The sequence below is a fragment of the Pimephales promelas genome, chromosome 24, assembly GCF_988280905.1.
Source record: "Pimephales promelas chromosome 24, fPimPro1.hap1.1, whole genome shotgun sequence".
Lineage (NCBI taxonomy): Eukaryota > Metazoa > Chordata > Actinopteri > Cypriniformes > Leuciscidae > Pimephales > Pimephales promelas.
In genome coordinates this window covers 21,969,392-21,988,561 of record NC_142792.1, presented here as the reverse complement: position 1 = coordinate 21,988,561, position 19,170 = coordinate 21,969,392, and the positions used below count along the sequence as shown (strand labels likewise).

Here is a 19,170-nt window from a genome sequence, read left to right as displayed (position 1 = left end):
GCAAAACATTGCTTTAGCATTGACAAGACTTGTCATTGGAATGATAGAATTACATTAGCCTTAAAAAAACATACTGCAACAACACTGACGCATATTACATAAATATGAGAGTAATACTATTGCTGCATTTGTTCAACATTAGTCCCACAAGAACACTTGATTTCTATGACATTGCATATGAAGGACTGGAAAAACGCACAAAAGGAATGATACAGAAAGCAGCTCTTTCATTTACATGCTCCTCCCATGTATCAAAAAGCACCAGCCTGCCCCGTGTGAGGCTCGAACTCACGACCTTCAGATTATGAGACTGACGCGCTGCCTAACTGCGCCAACGAGGCATGTGCTGTGGCTCGGGTGAGCGGAGAACCACTAGCTTCCAGATCATCTGCCATTCGGTGCAGCTCCAAAAGTACTGCTCACCCTTTGCCCTCACGTCAGGATGGCCGAGCGGTCTAAGGCGCTGCGTTCAGGTCGCAGTCTCCCCTGGAGGCGTGGGTTCGAATCCCACTTCTGACAAACCTAACCTTTGGCTGCGGGCTCAAGCTAGAGTCTTGAACCCTCTGGCAAGTTCACCCCGAAGTGCATTAATGTTGACAAAGCACTGCATTTCAGGGGCCCGTTTCAATAAGGAGGTTCAACCAACTCTGAGTTAAAGCTTGAACTCAGAGTTGACTTACCCTGAGATGGGAAACTCTGAGTTTTCGGTTACAGAACAGCTGAAATGAGTTAGTTCAATCAACTCTGAGTTGACCGACTCTGAGTTAAGCGCTTGCACCACAACTATAAAAAGCCATTATCAATGGAGCACAGATATTATGAGTCACCATGGCAACAGCGCCAGAAAAAAAGAGGTGTTTATTAATTACCAAGTAATCTAAATATTGTAATTTAATTAAAGGGATTACTCTTAATTCTTCTGTAATTTAAAATAAAATATGATGCAATTACATTAAATAGGCCACTACATAAACCAATTAAGTATAAAACAATAGTGGATTTAACATACATTTTTAAAAGGTATATTTTTATGTAACCTTCTCCCTCTACACACTTTGATCAATTCAAGAATAATTCATGCAATTGTATATTGTGAATTTGAAAGAATTAAAAGTGCAGTTTCTTGTCTCTCCTCTTTGTATTAATCAAGTGGTTGAGGTTGAGATTTAGCAATTAGTAATATGTAGACCAATACTTTCTAGAGATAGTAGCCTGATTATTACATTAATCTAACTACACCGTTGAAGATGTCAGTTAATAATTCATAACTATTTTAGAGTAACTTACTGTTATAATATAGTAAACTTACTGTTATTCAACCTAAAGTAGGCTACTATTACTTTGATAAAATTTTACCTAAGTTAAAGTAAAAATACCAGTCTAAAAATCCACTCAAGTAAAAAGTAGTTAATTTAAAACATGAGTAAAAGTTGCTGAGTAACTTGTGGGGGTGGGGTGGGGGACTCCCCCATGTGGGGAGAGTTGAGAAACATCTCAGAAAATATCACGGTTTATGGTATTAAACAATTATTAAATATATAAACTGCATTCTTAAATTACGGTTATTATTATCATCAGTTAAAATGACAGTTAAATAAATTAAACATTTGTTCAATAAAACATATCAACTAACTTCAATAACTGATTATGAATAAGATTAACATCTTATTTTTTATCATTAATAACTTATTAAATTATGTTTGAAAAATAAGTGAGTTCTATTAAATGTTTTTTATTCCAATTTTTTTAATGATTTAATAGAAATATATTATCAAAAACAGTGGTAATCAAATAAAAGTTTAGCAAACGTTTTAAATCCTTTTATTTTTTGGCAAAGTGCTACAAAACAGATTTAGTCAATTAAACCATGGACAAACAATATATATTCCTTAAAGAATGTGTAAATACATTTTAGTATTATTGTTGGTGTTTAACAGCACTTCCTCTTTAAAAAAGGGGAGGAGACCGCAAGAAACTCTGAGTTTACTGAAGAAAACCTGCTCCCGACCAGGTTAGGTTCACGGAGTAAGTTACCATGGTAACTGACTCTGAGTATAAGTTACCTCTCTTTCAGAAATGGGCTTGACTTACTCTGCTGTCTCAGGTTTAACTTACCTCGCTTTCTGAAACGGAAAACCCAGAGTTTCCCTCATTTCAGGGTTAACATACTCAGAGTTTTCACTTAACCTCCTTTCTGAAACAGGCCCCAGATCATGCTAGAGTTAACCAAACAATGCAGTTGCACTGACCTGCATAGTATGGACTTTAAAGTAACACTTTTGGTGCAATGTATGGGATTCGGTGGCGTTTTCGTGCAGTTTTCTTGGAATTTCAAGTCAAGACATTTCACGAAATTGGACATGTTTATAGAATGGGATCCAACAGAACTTCGAGGAATGCCACGTTCTGATGTTTACCGGAAGAAGAACTTGTTTATGAAAGGCTATTCATGTCTTTTTTTCTTTTTTTCTTTTCTTTTTAGGTGGAGTATGCAATGTGATTTTGGGAGTCTAACTGGGATGTGGTGGACTGAAGTTTTGGGGATGCAGTAGAACTTCATGGCAAGGATTCTTGGAAATTTCTTGGAATTGAAGGTCATGGGTTTTGGGGGCATGTGGTGCAGAGTCATGGCCTAAGATTCAAGGAATGCCATGCAAAACATTGCTTTAGCATTGACAAGACTTGTCATTAGAATGATAGAATTACATTAGCCTTAAAAAAACATACTGCAACAACACTGACGCATATTACATAAATATGAGAGTAATACTATTGCTGCATTTGTTCAACATTAGTCCCACAAGAACACTTGATTTCTATGACATTGCATATGAAGGACTGGAAAAACGCACAAAAGGAATGATACAGAAAGCAGCTCTTTCATTTACATGCTCCCATGTATCAAAAAGCACCAGCCTGCCCCGTGTGAGGCTCGAACTCACGACCTTCAGATTATGAGACTGACGCGCTGCCTAACTGCGCCAACGAGGCATGTGCTATGGCTCGGGTGAGCGGAGAACCACTAGCTTCCAGATCATCTGCCATTCGGTGCAGCTCCAAAAGTACTGCTCACCCTTTGCCCTCACGTCAGGATGGCCGAGCGGTCTAAGGCGCTGCGTTCAGGTCGCAGTCTCCCCTGGAGGCGTGGGTTCGAATCCAACTTCTGACAACCTAACCTTTGGCTGCGGGCTCAAGCTAGAGTCTTGAACCCTCTGGCAAGTTCACCCCGAAGTGCATTAATGTTGACAAAGCACTGCATTTCTGTTCATGCTAGAGTTAACCAAACAATGCAGTTGCACTGACCTGCATAATATGGACTTTAAAGTAACACTTTTGGTGCAATGTATGGGATTCGGTGGCGTTTTCGTGCAGTTTTCTTGGAATTTCAAGTCAAGACATTTCACGAAATTGGACATGTTTATAGAATGGGATCCAACAGAACTTCGAGGAATGCCACGTTCTGATGTTTACCAGAAGAAGAACTTGTTTATGAAAGGCTATTCATGTCTTTTTTTCTTTTTTTCTTTTCTTTTTAGGGGGAGTATGCAATGTGATTTTGGGAGTCTAACTGGGATGTGGTGGACTGAAGTTTTGGGGATGCAGTAGAACTTCATGGCAAGGATTCTTGGAAATTTCTTGGAATTGAAGGTCATGGGTTTTGGGGGCATGTGGTGCAGAGTCATGGCCTAAGATTCAAGGAATGCCATGCAAAACATTGCTTTAGCATTGACAAGACTTGTCATTGGAATGATAGAATTACATTAGCCTTAAAAAAACATACTGCAACAACACTGACGCATATTACATAAATATGAGAGTAATACTATTGCTGCATTTGTTCAACATTAGTCCCACAAGAACACTTGATTTCTATGACATTGCATATGAAGGACTGGAAAAACGCACAAAAGGAATGATACAGAAAGCAGCTCTTTCATTTACATGCTCCTCCCATGTATCAAAAAGCACCAGCCTGCCCCGTGTGAGGCTCGAACTCACGACCTTCAGATTATGAGACTGACGCGCTGCCTAACTGCGCCAACGAGGCATGTGCTGTGGCTCGGGTGAGCGGAGAACCACTAGCTTCCAGATCATCTGCCATTCGGTGCAGCTCCAAAAGTACTGCTCACCCTTTGCCCTCACGTCAGGATGGCCGAGCGGTCTAAGGCGCTGCGTTCAGGTCGCAGTCTCCCCTGGAGGCGTGGGTTCGAATCCCACTTCTGACAAACCTAACCTTTGGCTGCGGGCTCAAGCTAGAGTCTTGAACCCTCTGGCAAGTTCACCCCGAAGTGCATTAATGTTGACAAAGCACTGCATTTCAGGGGCCCGTTTCAATAAGGAGGTTCAACCAACTCTGAGTTAAAGCTTGAACTCAGAGTTGACTTACCCTGAGATGGGAAACTCTGAGTTTTCGGTTACAGAACAGCTGAAATGAGTTAGTTCAATCAACTCTGAGTTGACCGACTCTGAGTTAAGCGCTTGCACCACAACTATAAAAAGCCATTATCAATGGAGCACAGATATTATGAGTCACCATGGCAACAGCGCCAGAAAAAAAGAGGTGTTTATTAATTACCAAGTAATCTAAATATTGTAATTTAATTAAAGGGATTACTCTTAATTCTTCTGTAATTTAAAATAAAATATGATGCAATTACATTAAATAGGCCACTACATAAACCAATTAAGTATAAAACAATAGTGGATTTAACATACATTTTTAAAAGGTATATTTTTATGTAACCTTCTCCCTCTACACACTTTGATCAATTCAAGAATAATTCATGCAATTGTATATTGTGAATTTGAAAGAATTAAAAGTGCAGTTTCTTGTCTCTCCTCTTTGTATTAATCAAGTGGTTGAGGTTGAGATTTAGCAATTAGTAATATGTAGACCAATACTTTCTAGAGATAGTAGCCTGATTATTACATTAATCTAACTACACCGTTGAAGATGTCAGTTAATAATTCATAACTATTTTAGAGTAACTTACTGTTATAATATAGTAAACTTACTGTTATTCAACCTAAAGTAGGCTACTATTACTTTGATAAAATTTTACCTAAGTTAAAGTAAAAATACCAGTCTAAAAATCCACTCAAGTAAAAAGTAGTTAATTTAAAACATGAGTAAAAGTTGCTGAGTAACTTGTGGGGGTGGGGTGGGGGACTCCCCCATGTGGGGAGAGTTGAGAAACATCTCAGAAAATATCACGGTTTATGGTATTAAACAATTATTAAATATATAAACTGCATTCTTAAATTACGGTTATTATTATCATCAGTTAAAATGACAGTTAAATAAATTAAACATTTGTTCAATAAAACATATCAACTAACTTCAATAACTGATTATGAATAAGATTAACATCTTATTTTTTATCATTAATAACTTATTAAATTATGTTTGAAAAATAAGTGAGTTCTATTAAATGTTTTTTATTCCAATTTTTTTAATGATTTAATAGAAATATATTATCAAAAACAGTGGTAATCAAATAAAAGTTTAGCAAACGTTTTAAATCCTTTTATTTTTTGGCAAAGTGCTACAAAACAGATTTAGTCAATTAAACCATGGACAAACAATATATATTCCTTAAAGAATGTGTAAATACATTTTAGTATTATTGTTGGTGTTTAACAGCACTTCCTCTTTAAAAAAGGGGAGGAGACCGCAAGAAACTCTGAGTTTACTGAAGAAAACCTGCTCCCGACCAGGTTAGGTTCACGGAGTAAGTTACCATGGTAACTGACTCTGAGTATAAGTTACCTCTCTTTCAGAAATGGGCTTGACTTACTCTGCTGTCTCAGGTTTAACTTACCTCGCTTTCTGAAACGGAAAACCCAGAGTTTCCCTCATTTCAGGGTTAACATACTCAGAGTTTTCACTTAACCTCCTTTCTGAAACAGGCCCCAGATCATGCTAGAGTTAACCAAACAATGCAGTTGCACTGACCTGCATAGTATGGACTTTAAAGTAACACTTTTGGTGCAATGTATGGGATTCGGTGGCGTTTTCGTGCAGTTTTCTTGGAATTTCAAGTCAAGACATTTCACGAAATTGGACATGTTTATAGAATGGGATCCAACAGAACTTCGAGGAATGCCACGTTCTGATGTTTACCGGAAGAAGAACTTGTTTATGAAAGGCTATTCATGTCTTTTTTTCTTTTTTTCTTTTCTTTTTAGGTGGAGTATGCAATGTGATTTTGGGAGTCTAACTGGGATGTGGTGGACTGAAGTTTTGGGGATGCAGTAGAACTTCATGGCAAGGATTCTTGGAAATTTCTTGGAATTGAAGGTCATGGGTTTTGGGGGCATGTGGTGCAGAGTCATGGCCTAAGATTCAAGGAATGCCATGCAAAACATTGCTTTAGCATTGACAAGACTTGTCATTAGAATGATAGAATTACATTAGCCTTAAAAAAACATACTGCAACAACACTGACGCATATTACATAAATATGAGAGTAATACTATTGCTGCATTTGTTCAACATTAGTCCCACAAGAACACTTGATTTCTATGACATTGCATATGAAGGACTGGAAAAACGCACAAAAGGAATGATACAGAAAGCAGCTCTTTCATTTACATGCTCCCATGTATCAAAAAGCACCAGCCTGCCCCGTGTGAGGCTCGAACTCACGACCTTCAGATTATGAGACTGACGCGCTGCCTAACTGCGCCAACGAGGCATGTGCTATGGCTCGGGTGAGCGGAGAACCACTAGCTTCCAGATCATCTGCCATTCGGTGCAGCTCCAAAAGTACTGCTCACCCTTTGCCCTCACGTCAGGATGGCCGAGCGGTCTAAGGCGCTGCGTTCGGGTCGCAGTCTCCCCTGGAGGCGTGGGTTCGAATCCAATTTCTGACAACCTAACCTTTGGCTGCGGGCTCAAGCTAGAGTCTTGAACCCTCTGGCAAGTTCACCCCGAAGTGCATTAATGTTGACAAAGCACTGCATTTCTGTTCATGCTAGAGTTAACCAAACAATGCAGTTGCACTGACCTGCATAATATGGACTTTAAAGTAACACTTTTGGTGCAATGTATGGGATTCGGTGGCGTTTTCGTGCAGTTTTCTTGGAATTTCAAGTCAAGACATTTCACGAAATTGGACATGTTTATAGAATGGGATCCAACAGAACTTCGAGGAATGCCACGTTCTGATGTTTACCGGAAGAAGAACTTGTTTATGAAAGGCTATTCATGTCTTTTTTTCTTTTCTTTTTAGGGGGAGTATGCAATGTGATTTGGGGAGTCTAACTGGGATGTGGTGGACTGAAGTTTTGGGGATGCAGTAGAACTTCATGGCAAGGATTCTTGGAAATTTCTTGGAATTGAAGGTCATGGGTTTTGGGGGCATGTGGTGCAGAGTCATGGCCTAAGATTCAAGGAATGCCATGCAAAACATTGCTTTAGCATTGACAAGACTTGTCATTGGAATGATAGAATTACATTAGCCTTAAAAAAACATACTGCAACAACACTGACGCATATTACATAAATATGAGAGTAATACTATTGCTGCATTTGTTCAACATTAGTCCCACAAGAACACTTGATTTCTATGACATTGCATATGAAGGACTGGAAAAACGCACAAAAGGAATGATAAAGAAAGCAGCTCTTTCATTTACATGCTCCCATGTATCAAAAAGCACCAGCCTGCCCCGTGTGAGGCTCGAACTCACGACCTTCAGATTATGAGACTGACGCGCTGCCTAACTGCGCCAACGAGACATGTACTATGGCTCGGGTGAGCGGAGAACCACTAGCTTCCAGATCATCTGCCATTCGGTGCAGCTCCAAAAGTACTGCTCACCCTTTGCCCTCACGTCAGGATGGCCGAGCGGTCTAAGGCGCTGCGTTCAGGTCGCAGTCTCCCCTGGAGTCGTGGGTTCGAATCCCACTTCTGAAAAACCTAACCTTTGGCTGCGGGCTCAAGCTAGAGTCTTGAACCCTCTGGCAAGTTCACCCCGAAGTGCATTAATGTTGACAAAGCACTGCATTTCAGTTCATGCTAGAGTTAACCAAACAATGCAGTTGCACTGACCTGCATAATATGGACTTTAAAGTAACACTTTTGGTGCAATGTATGGGATTCGGTGGCGTTTTCGTGCAGTTTTCTTGGAATTTCAAGTCAAGACATTTCACGAAATTGGACATGTTTATAGAATGGGATCCAACAGAACTTCGAGGAATTCCACGTTCTGATGTTTACCGGAAGAAGAACTTGTTTATGAAAGGCTATTCATGTCTTTTTTTCTTTTTTTCTTTTCTTTTTAGGGGGAGTATGCAATGTGATTTTGGGAGTCTAACTGGGATGTGGTGGACTGAAGTTTTGCGGATGCAGTAGAACTTCACGGCAAGGATTCTTGGAAATTTCTTGGAATTGAAGGTCATGGGTTTTGGGGGCATGTGGTGCAGAGTCATGGCCTAAGATTCAAGGAATGCCATGCAAAACATTGCTTTAGCATTGACAAGACTTGTCATTGGAATGATAGAATTACATTAGCCTTAAAAAAACATACTGCAACAACACTGACGCATATTACATAAATATGAGAGTAATACTATTGCTGCATTTGTTCAACATTAGTCCCACAAGAACACTTGATTTCTATGACATTGCATATGAAGGACTGGAAAAACGCACAAAAGGAATGATACAGAAAGCAGCTCTTTCATTTACATGCTCCCATGTATCAAAAAGCACCAGCCTGCCCCGTGTGAGGCTCGAACTCACGACCTTCAGATTATGAGACTGACGCGCTGCCTAACTGCGCCAACGAGGCATGTGCTATGGCTCGGGTGAGCGGAGAACCACTAGCTTCCAGATCATCTGCCATTCGGTGCAGCTCCAAAAGTACTGCTCACCCTTTGCCCTCACGTCAGGATGGCCGAGCGGTCTAAGGCGCTGCGTTCAGGTCGCAGTCTCCCCTGGAGGCGAGGGTTCGAATCCCACTTCTGACAACCTAACCTTTGGCTGCGGGCTCAAGCTAGAGTCTTGAACCCTCTGGCAAGTTCACCCCAAAGTGCATTAATGTTGACAAAGCACTGCATTTCTGTTCATGCTAGAGTTAACCAAACAATGCAGTTGCACTGACCTTCATAATATGGACTTTAAAGTAACACTTTTGGTGCAATGTATGGGATTCTGTGGCGTTTTCGTGCAGTTTTCTTGGAATTTCAAGTCAAGACATTTCACGAAATTGGACATGTTTATAGAATGGGATCCAACAGAACTTCGAGGAATGCCACGTTCTGATGTTTACCAGAAGAAGAACTTGTTTATGAAAGGCTATTCATGTCTTTTTTTCTTTTTTTCTTTTCTTTTTAGGGGGAGTATGCAATGTGATTTTGGGAGTCTAACTGGGATGTGGTGGACTGAAGTTTTGGGGATGCAGTAGAACTTCATGGCAAGGATTCTTGGAAATTTCTTGGAATTGAAGGTCATGGGTTTTGGGGGCATGTGGTGCAGAGTCATGGCCTAAGATTCAAGGAATGCCATGCAAAACATTGCTTTAGCATTGACAAGACTTGTCATTGGAATGATAGAATTACATTAGCCTTAAAAAAACATACTGCAACAACACTGACGCATATTACATAAATATGAGAGTAATACTATTGCTGCATTTGTTCAACATTAGTCCCACAAGAACACTTGATTTCTATGACATTGCATATGAAGGACTGGAAAAACGCACAAAAGGAATGATACAGAAAGCAGCTCTTTCATTTACATGCTCCCATGTATCAAAAAGCACCAGCCTGCCCCGTGTGAGGCTCGAACTCACGACCTTCAGATTATGAGACTGACGCGCTGCCTAACTGCGCCAACGAGGCATGTGCTGTGGCTCGGGTGAGCGGAGAACCACTAGCTTCCAGATCATCTGCCATTCGGTGCAGCTCCAAAAGTACTGCTCACCCTTTGCCCTCACGTCAGGATGGCCGAGCGGTCTAAGGCGCTGCGTTCAGGTCGCAGTCTCCCCTGGAGGCGTGGGTTCGAATCCCACTTCTGACAAACCTAACCTTTGGCTGCGGGCTCAAGCTAGAGTCTTGAACCCTCTGGCAAGTTCACCCCGAAGTGCATTAATGTTGACAAAGCACTGCATTTCAGATCATGCTAGAGTTAACCAAACAATGCAGTTGCACTGACCTGCATAATATGGACTTTAAAGTAACACTTTTGGTGCAATGTATGGGATTCGGTGGCGTTTTCGTGCAGTTTTCTTGGAATTTCAAGTCAAGACATTTCACGAAATTGGACATGTTTATAGAATGGGATCCAACAGAACTTCGAGGAATGCCACGTTCTGATGTTTTCCGGAAGAAGAACTTGTTTATGAAAGGCTATTCATGTTTTTTTTTCTTTTTTTCTTTTCTTTTTAGGGGGAGTATGCAATGTGATTTTGGGAGTCTAACTGGGATGTGGTGGACTGAAGTTTTGGGGATGCAGTAGAACTTCATGGCAAGGATTCTTGGAAATTTCTTGGAATTGAAGGTCATGGGTTTTGGGGGCATGTGGTGCAGAGTCATGGCCTAAGATTCAAGGAATACCATGCAAAACATTGCTTTAGCATTGACAAGACTTGTCATTGGAATGATAGAATTACATTAGCCTTAAAAAAACATACTGCAACAACACTGACGCATATTACATAAATATGAGAGTAATACTATTGCTGCATTTGTTCAACATTAGTCCCACAAGAACACTTGATTTCTATGACATTGCATATGAAGGACTGGAAAAACGCACAAAAGGAATGATACAGAAAGCAGCTCTTTCATTTACATGCTCCCATGTATCAAAAAGCACCAGCCTGCCCCGTGTGAGGCTCGAACTCACGACCTTCAGATTATGAGACTGACGCACTGCCTAACTGCGCCAACGAGGCATGTGCTATGGCTCGGGTGAGCGGAGAACCACTAGCTTCCAGATCATCTGCCATTCGGTGCAGCTCCAAAAGTACTGTTCACCCTTTGCCCTCACGTCAGGATGGCCGAGCGGTCTAAGGCGCTGCGTTCAGGTCGCAGTCTCCCCTGGAGGCGTGGGTTCGAATCCCACTTCTGACAAACCTAACCTTTGGCTGCGGGCTCAAGCTAGAGTCTTGAACCCTCTGGCAAGTTCACCCCGAAGTGCATTAATGTTGACAAAGCACTGCATTTCAGTTCATGCTAGAGTTAACCAAACAATGCAGTTGCACTGACCTGCATAATATGGACTTTAAAGTAACACTTTTGGTGCAATGTATGGGATTCGGTGGCGTTTTCGTGCAGTTTTCTTGGAATTTCAAGACAAGACATTTCACGAAATTGGACATGTTTATAGAACGGGATCCAACAGAACTTCGAGGAATGCCACGTTCTGATGTTTACCGGAAGAAGAACTTGTTTATGAAAGGCTATTCATGTCTTTTTTTCTTTTTTTCTTTTCTTTTTAGGGGGAGTATGCAATGTGATTTGGGGAGTTTAACTGGGATGTGGTGGACTGAAGTTTTGGGGATGCAGTAGAACTTCATGGCAAGGATTCTTGGAAATTTCTTGGAATTGAAGGTCATGGGTTTTGGGGGCATGTGGTGCAGAGTCATGGCCTAAGATTCAAGGAATGCCATGCAAAACATTGCTTTAGCATTGACAAGACTTGTCATTGGAATGATAGAATTACATTAGCCTTAAAAAAACATACTGCAACAACACTGACGCATATTACATAAATATGAGAGTAATACTATTGCTGCATTTGTTCAACATTAGTCCCACAAGAACACTTGATTTCTATGACATTGCATATGAAGGACTGGAAAAACGCACAAAAGGAATGATACAGAAAGCAGCTCTTTCATTTACATGCTCCCATGTATCAAAAAGCACCAGCCTGCCCCGTGTGAGGCTCGAACTCACGACCTTCCGATTATGAGACTGACGCGCTGCCTAACTGCGCCAACGAGGCATGTGCTATGGCTCGGGTGAGCGGAGAACCACTAGCTTCCAGATCATCTGCCATTCGGTGCAGCTCCAAAAGTACTGCTCACCCTTTGCCCTCACGTCAGGATGGCCGAGCGGTCTAAGGCGCTGCGTTCAGGTCGCAGTCTCCCCTGGAGGCGAGGGTTCGAATCCCACTTCTGACAACCTAACCTTTGGCTGCGGGCTCAAGCTAGAGTCTTGAACCCTCTGGCAAGTTCACCCCGAAGTGCATTAATGTTGACAAAGCACTGCATTTCTGTTCATGCTAGAGTTAACCAAACAATGCAGTTGCACTGACCTGCATAATATGGACTTTAAAGTAACACTTTTGGTGCAATGTATGGGATTCGGTGGCGTTTTCGTGCAGTTTTCTTGGAATTTCAAGTCAAGACATTTCACGAAATTGGACATGTTTATAGAATGGGATCCAACAGAACTTCGAGGAATGCCACGTTCTGATGTTTACCGGAAGAAGAACTTGTTTATGAAAGGCTATTCATGTCTTTTTTTCTTTTTTTCTTTTCTTTTTAGGGGGAGTATGCAATGTGATTTTGGGAGTCTAACTGGGATGTGGTGGACTGAAGTTTTGGGGATGCAGTAGAACTTCATGGCAAGGATTCTTGGAAATTTCTTGGAATTGAAGGTCATGGGTTTTGGGGGCATGTGGTGCAGAGTCATGGCCTAAGATTCAAGGAATGCCATGCAAAACATTGCTTTAGCATTGACAAGACTTGTCATTGGAATGATAGAATTACATTAGCCTTAAAAAAACATACTGCAACAACACTGACGCATATTACATAAATATGAGAGTAATACTATTGCTGCATTTGTTTAACATTAGTCCCACAAGAACACTTGATTTCTATGACATTGCATATGAAGGACTGGAAAAACGCACAAAAGGAATGATACAGAAAGCAGCTCTTTCATTTACATGCTCCCATGTATCAAAAAGCACCAGCCTGCCCCGTGTGAGGCTCGAACTCACGACCTTCAGATTATGAGACTGACGCGCTGCCTAACTGCGCCAACGAGGCATGTGCTGTTGTTCGGGTGAGCGGAGAACCACTAGCTTCCAGATCATCTGCCATTCGGTGCAGCTCCAAAAGTACTGCTCACCCTTTGCCCTCACGTCAGGATGGCCGAGTGGTCTAAGGTGCTGCGTTCAGGTCGCAGTCTCCCCTGGAGGCGTGGGTTCGAATCCCACTTCTGACAAACCTAACCTTTGGCTGCGGGCTCAAGCTAGAGTCTTGAACCCTCTGGCAAGTTCACCCCGAAGTGCATTAATGTTGACAAAGCACTGCATTTCAGTTCATGCTAGAGTTAACCAAACAATGCAGTTGCACTGACCTGCATAATATGGACTTTAAAGTAACACTTTTGGTGCAATGTATGGGATTCGGTGGCGTTTTCGTGCAGTTTTCTTGGAATTTCAAGTCAAGACATTTCACGAAATTGGACATGTTTATAGAATGGGATCCAACAGAACTTCGAGGAATGCCACGTTCTGATGTTTACCAGAAGAAGAACTTGTTTATGAAAGGCTATTCATGTCTTTTTTTCTTTTTTTCTTTTCTTTTTAGGGGGAGTATGCAATGTGATTTTGGGAGTCTAACTGGGATGTGGTGGACTGAAGTTTTGGGGATGCAGTAGAACTTCATGGCAAGGATTCTTGGAAATTTCTTGGAATTGAAGGTCATGGGTTTTGGGGGCATGTGGTGCAGAGTCATGGCCTAAGATTCAAGGAATGCCATGCAAAACATTGCTTTAGCATTGACAAGACTTGTCATTGGAATGATAGAATTACATTAGCCTTAAAAAAACATACTGCAACAACACTGACACATATTACATAAATATGAGAGTAATACTATTGCTGCATTTGTTCAACATTAGTCCCACAAGAACACTTGATTTCTATGACATTGCATATGAAGGACTGGAAAAACGCACAAAAGGAATGATACAGAAAGCAGCTCTTTCATTTACATGCTCCCATGTATCAAAAAGCACCAGCCTGCCCCGTGTGAGGCTCGAACTCACGACCTTCAGATTATGAGACTGACGCGCTGCCTAACTGCGCCAACGAGGCATGTGCTGTGGCTCGGGTGAGCGGAGAACCACTAGCTTCCAGATCATCTGCCATTCGGTGCAGCTCCAAAAGTACTGTTCACCCTTTGCCCTCACGTGAGGATGGCCGAGCGGTCTAAGGCGCTGCGTTCAGGTCGCAGTCTCCCCTGGAGGCGTGGGTTCGAATCCCACTTCTGACAAACCTAACCTTTGGCTGCGGGCTCAAGCTAGAGTCTTGAACCCTCTGGCAAGTTCACCCCGAAGTGCATTAATGTTGACAAAGCACTGCATTTCAGATCATGCTAGAGTTAACCAAACAATGCAGTTGCACTGACCTGCATAATATGGACTTTAAAGTAACACTTTTGGTGCAATGTATGGGATTCGGTGGCGTTTTCGTGCAGTTTTCTTGGAATTTCAAGTCAAGACATTTCACGAAATTGGACATGTTTATAGAATGGGATCCAACAGAACTTCGAGGAATGCCACGTTCTGATGTTTTCCGGAAGAAGAACTTGTTTATGAAAGGCTATTCATGTCTTTTTTTCTTTTTTTCTTTTCTTTTTAGGGGGAGTATGCAATGTGATTTTGGGAGTCTAACTGGGATGTGGTGGACTGAAGTTTTGGGGATGCAGTAGAACTTCATGGCAAGGATTCTTGGAAATTTCTTGGAATTGAAGGTCATGGGTTTTGGGGGCATGTGGTGCAGAGTCATGGCCTAAGATTCAAGGAATACCATGCAAAACATTGCTTTAGCATTGACAAGACTTGTCATTGGAATGATAGAATTACATTAGCCTTAAAAAAACATACTGCAACAACACTGACGCATATTACATAAATATGAGAGTAATACTATTGCTGCATTTGTTCAACATTAGTCCCACAAGAACACTTGATTTCTATGACATTGCATATGAAGGACTGGAAAAACGCACAAAAGGAATGATACAGAAAGCAGCTCTTTCATTTACATGCTCCCATGTATCAAAAAGCACCAGCCTGCCCCGTGTGAGGCTCGAACTCACGACCTTCAGATTATGAGACTGACGCACTGCCTAACTGCGCCAACGAGGCATGTGCTATGGCTCGGGTGAGCGGAGAACCACTAGCTTCCAGATCATCTGCCATTCGGTGCAGCTCCAAAAGTACTGTTCACCCTTTGCCCTCACGTGAGGATGGCCGAGCGGTCTAAGGCGCTGCGTTCAGGTCGCAGTCTCCCCTGGAGGCGTGGGTTCGAATCCCACTTCTGACAAACCTAACCTTTGGCTGCGGGCTCAAGCTAGAGTCTTGAACCCTCTGGCAAGTTCACCCCGAAGTGCATTAATGTTGACAAAGCACTGCATTTCAGTTCATACTAGAGTTAACCAAACAATGCAGTTGCACTGACCTGCATAATATGGACTTTAAAGTAACACTTTTGGTGCAATGTATGGGATTCGGTGGCGTTTTCGTGCAGTTTTCTTGGAATTTCAAGACAAGACATTTCACGAAATTGGACATGTTTATAGAACGGGATCCAACAGAACTTCGAGGAATGCCACGTTCTGATGTTTACCGGAAGAAGAACTTGTTTATGAAAGGCTATTCATGTCTTTTTTTCTTTTTTTCTTTTCTTTTTAGGGGGAGTATGCAATGTGATTTGGGGAGTCTAACTGGGATGTGGTGGACTGAAGTTTTGGGGATGCAGTAGAACTTCATGGCAAGGATTCTTGGAAATTTCTTGGAATTGAAGGTCATGGGTTTTGGGGGCATGTGGTGCAGAGTCATGGCCTAAGATTCAAGGAATGCCATGCAAAACATTGCTTTAGCATTGACAAGACTTGTCATTGGAATGATAGAATTACATTAGCCTTAAAAAAACATACTGCAACAACACTGACGCATATTACATAAATATGAGAGTAATACTATTGCTGCATTTGTTCAACATTAGTCCCACAAGAACACTTGATTTCTATGACATTGCATATGAAGGACTGGAAAAACGCACAAAAGGAATGATAAAGAAAGCAGCTCTTTCATTTACATGCTCCCATGTATCAAAAAGCACCAGCCTGCCCCGTGTGAGGCTCGAACTCACGACCTTCAGATTATGAGACTGACGCACTGCCTAACTGCGCCAACGAGACATGTACTATGGCTCGGGTGAGCGGAGAACCACTAGCTTCCAGATCATCTGCCATTCGGTGCAGCTCCAAAAGTACTGCTCACCCTTTGCCCTCACGTCAGGATGGCCGAGCGGTCTAAGGCGCTGCGTTCAGGTCGCAGTCTCCCCTGGAGGCGTGGGTTCGAATCCCACTTCTGATAACCTAACCTTTGGCTGCGGGCTCAAGCTAGAGTCTTGAACCCTCTGGCAAGTTCACCCCGAAGTGCATTAATGTTGACAAAGCACTGCTTTTCTGTTCATGCTAGAGTTAACAAAACAATGCGGTTGCACTAACCTGCATAATATGGACTTTAAAGTAACACTTTTGGTGCAATGTATGGGATTCGGTGGCGTTTTCGTGCAGTTTTCTTGGAATTTCAAGTCAAGACATTTCACGAAATTGGACATGTTTACAGAATGGGATCCAACAGAACTTCGAGGAATGCCACGTTCTGATGTTTACCGGAAGAAGAACTTGTTTATGAAAGGCTATTCATGTCTTTTTTTCTTTTTTTCTTTTCTTTTTAGGGGGAGTATGCAATGTGATTTTGGGAGTCTAACTGGGATGTGGTGGACTGAAGTTTTGGGGATGCAGTAGAACTTCATGGCAAGGATTCTTGGAAATTTCTTGGAATTGAAGGTCATGGGTTTTGGGGGCATGTGGTGCAGAGTCATGGCCTAAGATTCAAGGAATGCCATGCAAAACATTGCTTTAGCATTGACAAGACTTGTCATTAGAATGATAGAATTACATTAGCCTTAAAAAAACATACTGCAACAACACTGACGCATATTACATAAATATGAGAGTAATACTATTGCTGCATTTGTTCAACATTAGTCCCACAAGAACACTTGATTTCTATGACATTGCATATGAAGGACTGGAAAAACGCACAAAAGGAATGATACAGAAAGCAGCTCTTTCATTTACATGCTCCCATGTATCAAAATGCACCAGCCTGCCCCGTGTGAGGCTCGAACTCACAACCTTCAGATTATGAGACTGACGCGCTGCCTAACTGCGCCAACGAGGCATGTGCTATGGCTCGGGTGAGCGGAGAACCACTAGCTTCCAGATCATCTGCCATTCGGTGCAGCTCCAAAAGTACTGCTCACCCTTTGCCCTCACGTCAGGATGGCTGAGCGGTCTAAGGCGCTGCGTTCAGGTCGCAGTCTCCCCTGGAGGCGTGGGTTCGAATCCCACTTCTGATAACCTAACCTTTGGCTGCGGGCTCAAGCTAGAGTCTTGAACCCTCTGGCAAGTTCACCCCGAAGTGCATTAATGTTGACAAAGCACTGCATTTCTGTTCATGCTAGAGTTAACCAAACAATGCAGTTGCACTGACCTGCATAATATGGACTTTAAAGTAACACTTTTGGTGCAATGTATGGGATTCGGTGGCGTTTTCGTGCAGTTTTCTTGGAATTTCAAGTCAAGACATTTCACGAAATTGGACATGTTTATAGAATGGGATCCAACAGAACTTCGAGGAATGCCACGTTCTGATGTTTACCGGAAGAAGAACTTGTTTATGAAAGGCTATTCATGTCTTTTTTTCTTTTTTTCTTTTCTTTTTAGGGGGAGTATGCAATGTGATTTTGGGAGTCTAACTGGGATGTGGTGGACTGAAGTTTTGGGGATGCAGTAGAACTTCATGGCAAGGATTCTTGGAAATTTCTTGGAATTGAAGGTCATGGGTTTTGGGGGCATGTGGTGCAGAGTCATGGCCTAAGATTCAAGGAATGCCATGCAAAACATTGCTTTAGCATTGACAAGACTTGTCATTGGAATGATAGAATTACATTAGCCTTAAAAAAACATACTGCAACAACACTGACGCATATTACATAAATATGAGAGTAATACTATTGCTGCATTTGTTTAACATTAGTCCCACAAGAACACTTGATTTCTATGACATTGCATATGAAGGACTGGAAAAACGCACAAAAGGAATGATACAGAAAGCAGCTCTTTCATTTACATGCTCCCATGTATCAAAAAGCACCAGCCTGCCCCGTGTGAGGCTCGAACTCACGACCTTCAGATTATGAGACTGACGCGCTGCCTAACTGCGCCAACAAGGCATGTGCTGTTGCTCGGGTGAGCGGAGAACCACTAGCTTCCAGATCATCTGCCATTCGGTGCAGCTCCAAAAGTACTGCTCACCCTTTGCCCTCACGTCAGGATGGCCGAGTGGTCTAAGGTGCTGCGTTCAGGTCGCAGTCTCCCCTGGAGGCGTGGGTTCGAATCCCACTTCTGACAAACCTAACCTTTGGCTGCGGGCTCAAGCTAGAGTCTTGAACCCTCTGGCAAGTTCACCCCGAAGTGCATTAATGTTGACAAAGCACTGCATTTCAGTTCATGCTAGAGTTAACCAAACAATGCAGTTGCACTGACCTGCATAATATGGACTTTAAAGTAACACTTTTGGTGCAATGTATGGGATTCGGTGGCGTTTTCGTGCAGTTTTCTTGGAATTTCAAGTCAAGACATTTCACGAAATTGGACATGTTTATAGAACGGGATCCAACAGAACTTCGAGGAATGCCACGTTCTGATGTTTACCGGAAGAAGAACTTGTTTAAGAAAGGCTATTCATGTCTTTTTTTCTTTTCTTTTTAGGGGGAGTATGCAATGTGATTTGGGGAGTCTAACTGGGATGTGGTGGACTGAAGTTTTGGGGATGCAGTAGAACTTCATGGCAAGGATTCTTGGAAATTTCTTGGAATTGAAGGTCATGGGTTTTGGGGGCATGTGGTGCAGAGTCATGGCCTAAGATTCAAGGAATACCATGCAAAACATTGCTTTAGCATTGACAAGACTTGTCATTGGAATGATAGAATTACATTAGCCTTAAAAAAACATACTGCAACAACACTGACGCATATTACATAAATATGAGAGTAATACTATTGCTGCATTTGTTCAACATTAGTCCCACAAGAACACTTGATTTCTATGACA

At 42.0% G+C, this 19,170-nt stretch overlaps 28 non-coding genes across 28 annotated transcripts; 15 read left to right on the top strand and 13 right to left on the bottom strand.

Annotated features, from left to right (window-relative positions):
• Positions 1-267: 267 nt before the first annotated feature.
• Positions 268-341, bottom strand: trnam-cau (transfer RNA methionine (anticodon CAU)). Its single transcript has one exon. It is a non-coding gene; the product is annotated as a tRNA-Met (tRNA).
• Positions 342-436: 95 nt separating this feature from the next.
• trnal-cag (transfer RNA leucine (anticodon CAG)) lies at positions 437-519 on the top strand. Its single transcript has one exon. It is a non-coding gene; the product is annotated as a tRNA-Leu (tRNA).
• A 2,398-nt stretch (positions 520-2,917) lies between these two features.
• On the bottom strand, positions 2,918-2,991 carry trnam-cau (transfer RNA methionine (anticodon CAU)). The gene has a single exon. It is a non-coding gene; the product is annotated as a tRNA-Met (tRNA).
• Positions 2,992-3,086: 95 nt separating this feature from the next.
• trnal-cag (transfer RNA leucine (anticodon CAG)) lies at positions 3,087-3,169 on the top strand. The gene has a single exon. It is a non-coding gene; the product is annotated as a tRNA-Leu (tRNA).
• Positions 3,170-3,974: 805 nt separating this feature from the next.
• On the bottom strand, positions 3,975-4,048 carry trnam-cau (transfer RNA methionine (anticodon CAU)). Its single transcript has one exon. It is a non-coding gene; the product is annotated as a tRNA-Met (tRNA).
• A 95-nt stretch (positions 4,049-4,143) lies between these two features.
• trnal-cag (transfer RNA leucine (anticodon CAG)) lies at positions 4,144-4,226 on the top strand. The gene has a single exon. It is a non-coding gene; the product is annotated as a tRNA-Leu (tRNA).
• Positions 4,227-6,624: 2,398 nt separating this feature from the next.
• trnam-cau (transfer RNA methionine (anticodon CAU)) lies at positions 6,625-6,698 on the bottom strand. Its single transcript has one exon. It is a non-coding gene; the product is annotated as a tRNA-Met (tRNA).
• A 95-nt stretch (positions 6,699-6,793) lies between these two features.
• Positions 6,794-6,876, top strand: trnap-cgg (transfer RNA proline (anticodon CGG)). Its single transcript has one exon. It is a non-coding gene; the product is annotated as a tRNA-Pro (tRNA).
• Positions 6,877-7,670: 794 nt separating this feature from the next.
• Positions 7,671-7,744, bottom strand: trnam-cau (transfer RNA methionine (anticodon CAU)). Its single transcript has one exon. It is a non-coding gene; the product is annotated as a tRNA-Met (tRNA).
• A 95-nt stretch (positions 7,745-7,839) lies between these two features.
• trnal-cag (transfer RNA leucine (anticodon CAG)) lies at positions 7,840-7,922 on the top strand. Its single transcript has one exon. It is a non-coding gene; the product is annotated as a tRNA-Leu (tRNA).
• Positions 7,923-8,725: 803 nt separating this feature from the next.
• trnam-cau (transfer RNA methionine (anticodon CAU)) lies at positions 8,726-8,799 on the bottom strand. The gene has a single exon. It is a non-coding gene; the product is annotated as a tRNA-Met (tRNA).
• A 95-nt stretch (positions 8,800-8,894) lies between these two features.
• On the top strand, positions 8,895-8,977 carry trnal-cag (transfer RNA leucine (anticodon CAG)). Its single transcript has one exon. It is a non-coding gene; the product is annotated as a tRNA-Leu (tRNA).
• Positions 8,978-9,779: 802 nt separating this feature from the next.
• trnam-cau (transfer RNA methionine (anticodon CAU)) lies at positions 9,780-9,853 on the bottom strand. Its single transcript has one exon. It is a non-coding gene; the product is annotated as a tRNA-Met (tRNA).
• A 95-nt stretch (positions 9,854-9,948) lies between these two features.
• trnal-cag (transfer RNA leucine (anticodon CAG)) lies at positions 9,949-10,031 on the top strand. The gene has a single exon. It is a non-coding gene; the product is annotated as a tRNA-Leu (tRNA).
• Positions 10,032-10,834: 803 nt separating this feature from the next.
• trnam-cau (transfer RNA methionine (anticodon CAU)) lies at positions 10,835-10,908 on the bottom strand. Its single transcript has one exon. It is a non-coding gene; the product is annotated as a tRNA-Met (tRNA).
• A 95-nt stretch (positions 10,909-11,003) lies between these two features.
• Positions 11,004-11,086, top strand: trnal-cag (transfer RNA leucine (anticodon CAG)). Its single transcript has one exon. It is a non-coding gene; the product is annotated as a tRNA-Leu (tRNA).
• A 972-nt stretch (positions 11,087-12,058) lies between these two features.
• On the top strand, positions 12,059-12,141 carry trnal-cag (transfer RNA leucine (anticodon CAG)). The gene has a single exon. It is a non-coding gene; the product is annotated as a tRNA-Leu (tRNA).
• Positions 12,142-12,943: 802 nt separating this feature from the next.
• On the bottom strand, positions 12,944-13,017 carry trnam-cau (transfer RNA methionine (anticodon CAU)). The gene has a single exon. It is a non-coding gene; the product is annotated as a tRNA-Met (tRNA).
• Positions 13,018-13,112: 95 nt separating this feature from the next.
• Positions 13,113-13,195, top strand: trnal-cag (transfer RNA leucine (anticodon CAG)). The gene has a single exon. It is a non-coding gene; the product is annotated as a tRNA-Leu (tRNA).
• Positions 13,196-13,998: 803 nt separating this feature from the next.
• trnam-cau (transfer RNA methionine (anticodon CAU)) lies at positions 13,999-14,072 on the bottom strand. Its single transcript has one exon. It is a non-coding gene; the product is annotated as a tRNA-Met (tRNA).
• A 95-nt stretch (positions 14,073-14,167) lies between these two features.
• Positions 14,168-14,250, top strand: trnal-cag (transfer RNA leucine (anticodon CAG)). Its single transcript has one exon. It is a non-coding gene; the product is annotated as a tRNA-Leu (tRNA).
• Positions 14,251-15,053: 803 nt separating this feature from the next.
• Positions 15,054-15,127, bottom strand: trnam-cau (transfer RNA methionine (anticodon CAU)). The gene has a single exon. It is a non-coding gene; the product is annotated as a tRNA-Met (tRNA).
• Positions 15,128-15,222: 95 nt separating this feature from the next.
• On the top strand, positions 15,223-15,305 carry trnal-cag (transfer RNA leucine (anticodon CAG)). Its single transcript has one exon. It is a non-coding gene; the product is annotated as a tRNA-Leu (tRNA).
• A 972-nt stretch (positions 15,306-16,277) lies between these two features.
• Positions 16,278-16,360, top strand: trnal-cag (transfer RNA leucine (anticodon CAG)). The gene has a single exon. It is a non-coding gene; the product is annotated as a tRNA-Leu (tRNA).
• Positions 16,361-17,162: 802 nt separating this feature from the next.
• On the bottom strand, positions 17,163-17,236 carry trnam-cau (transfer RNA methionine (anticodon CAU)). The gene has a single exon. It is a non-coding gene; the product is annotated as a tRNA-Met (tRNA).
• Positions 17,237-17,331: 95 nt separating this feature from the next.
• On the top strand, positions 17,332-17,414 carry trnal-cag (transfer RNA leucine (anticodon CAG)). Its single transcript has one exon. It is a non-coding gene; the product is annotated as a tRNA-Leu (tRNA).
• An 802-nt stretch (positions 17,415-18,216) lies between these two features.
• Positions 18,217-18,290, bottom strand: trnam-cau (transfer RNA methionine (anticodon CAU)). The gene has a single exon. It is a non-coding gene; the product is annotated as a tRNA-Met (tRNA).
• A 95-nt stretch (positions 18,291-18,385) lies between these two features.
• Positions 18,386-18,468, top strand: trnal-cag (transfer RNA leucine (anticodon CAG)). The gene has a single exon. It is a non-coding gene; the product is annotated as a tRNA-Leu (tRNA).
• The last annotated feature ends 702 nt before the right edge of the window (positions 18,469-19,170 follow it).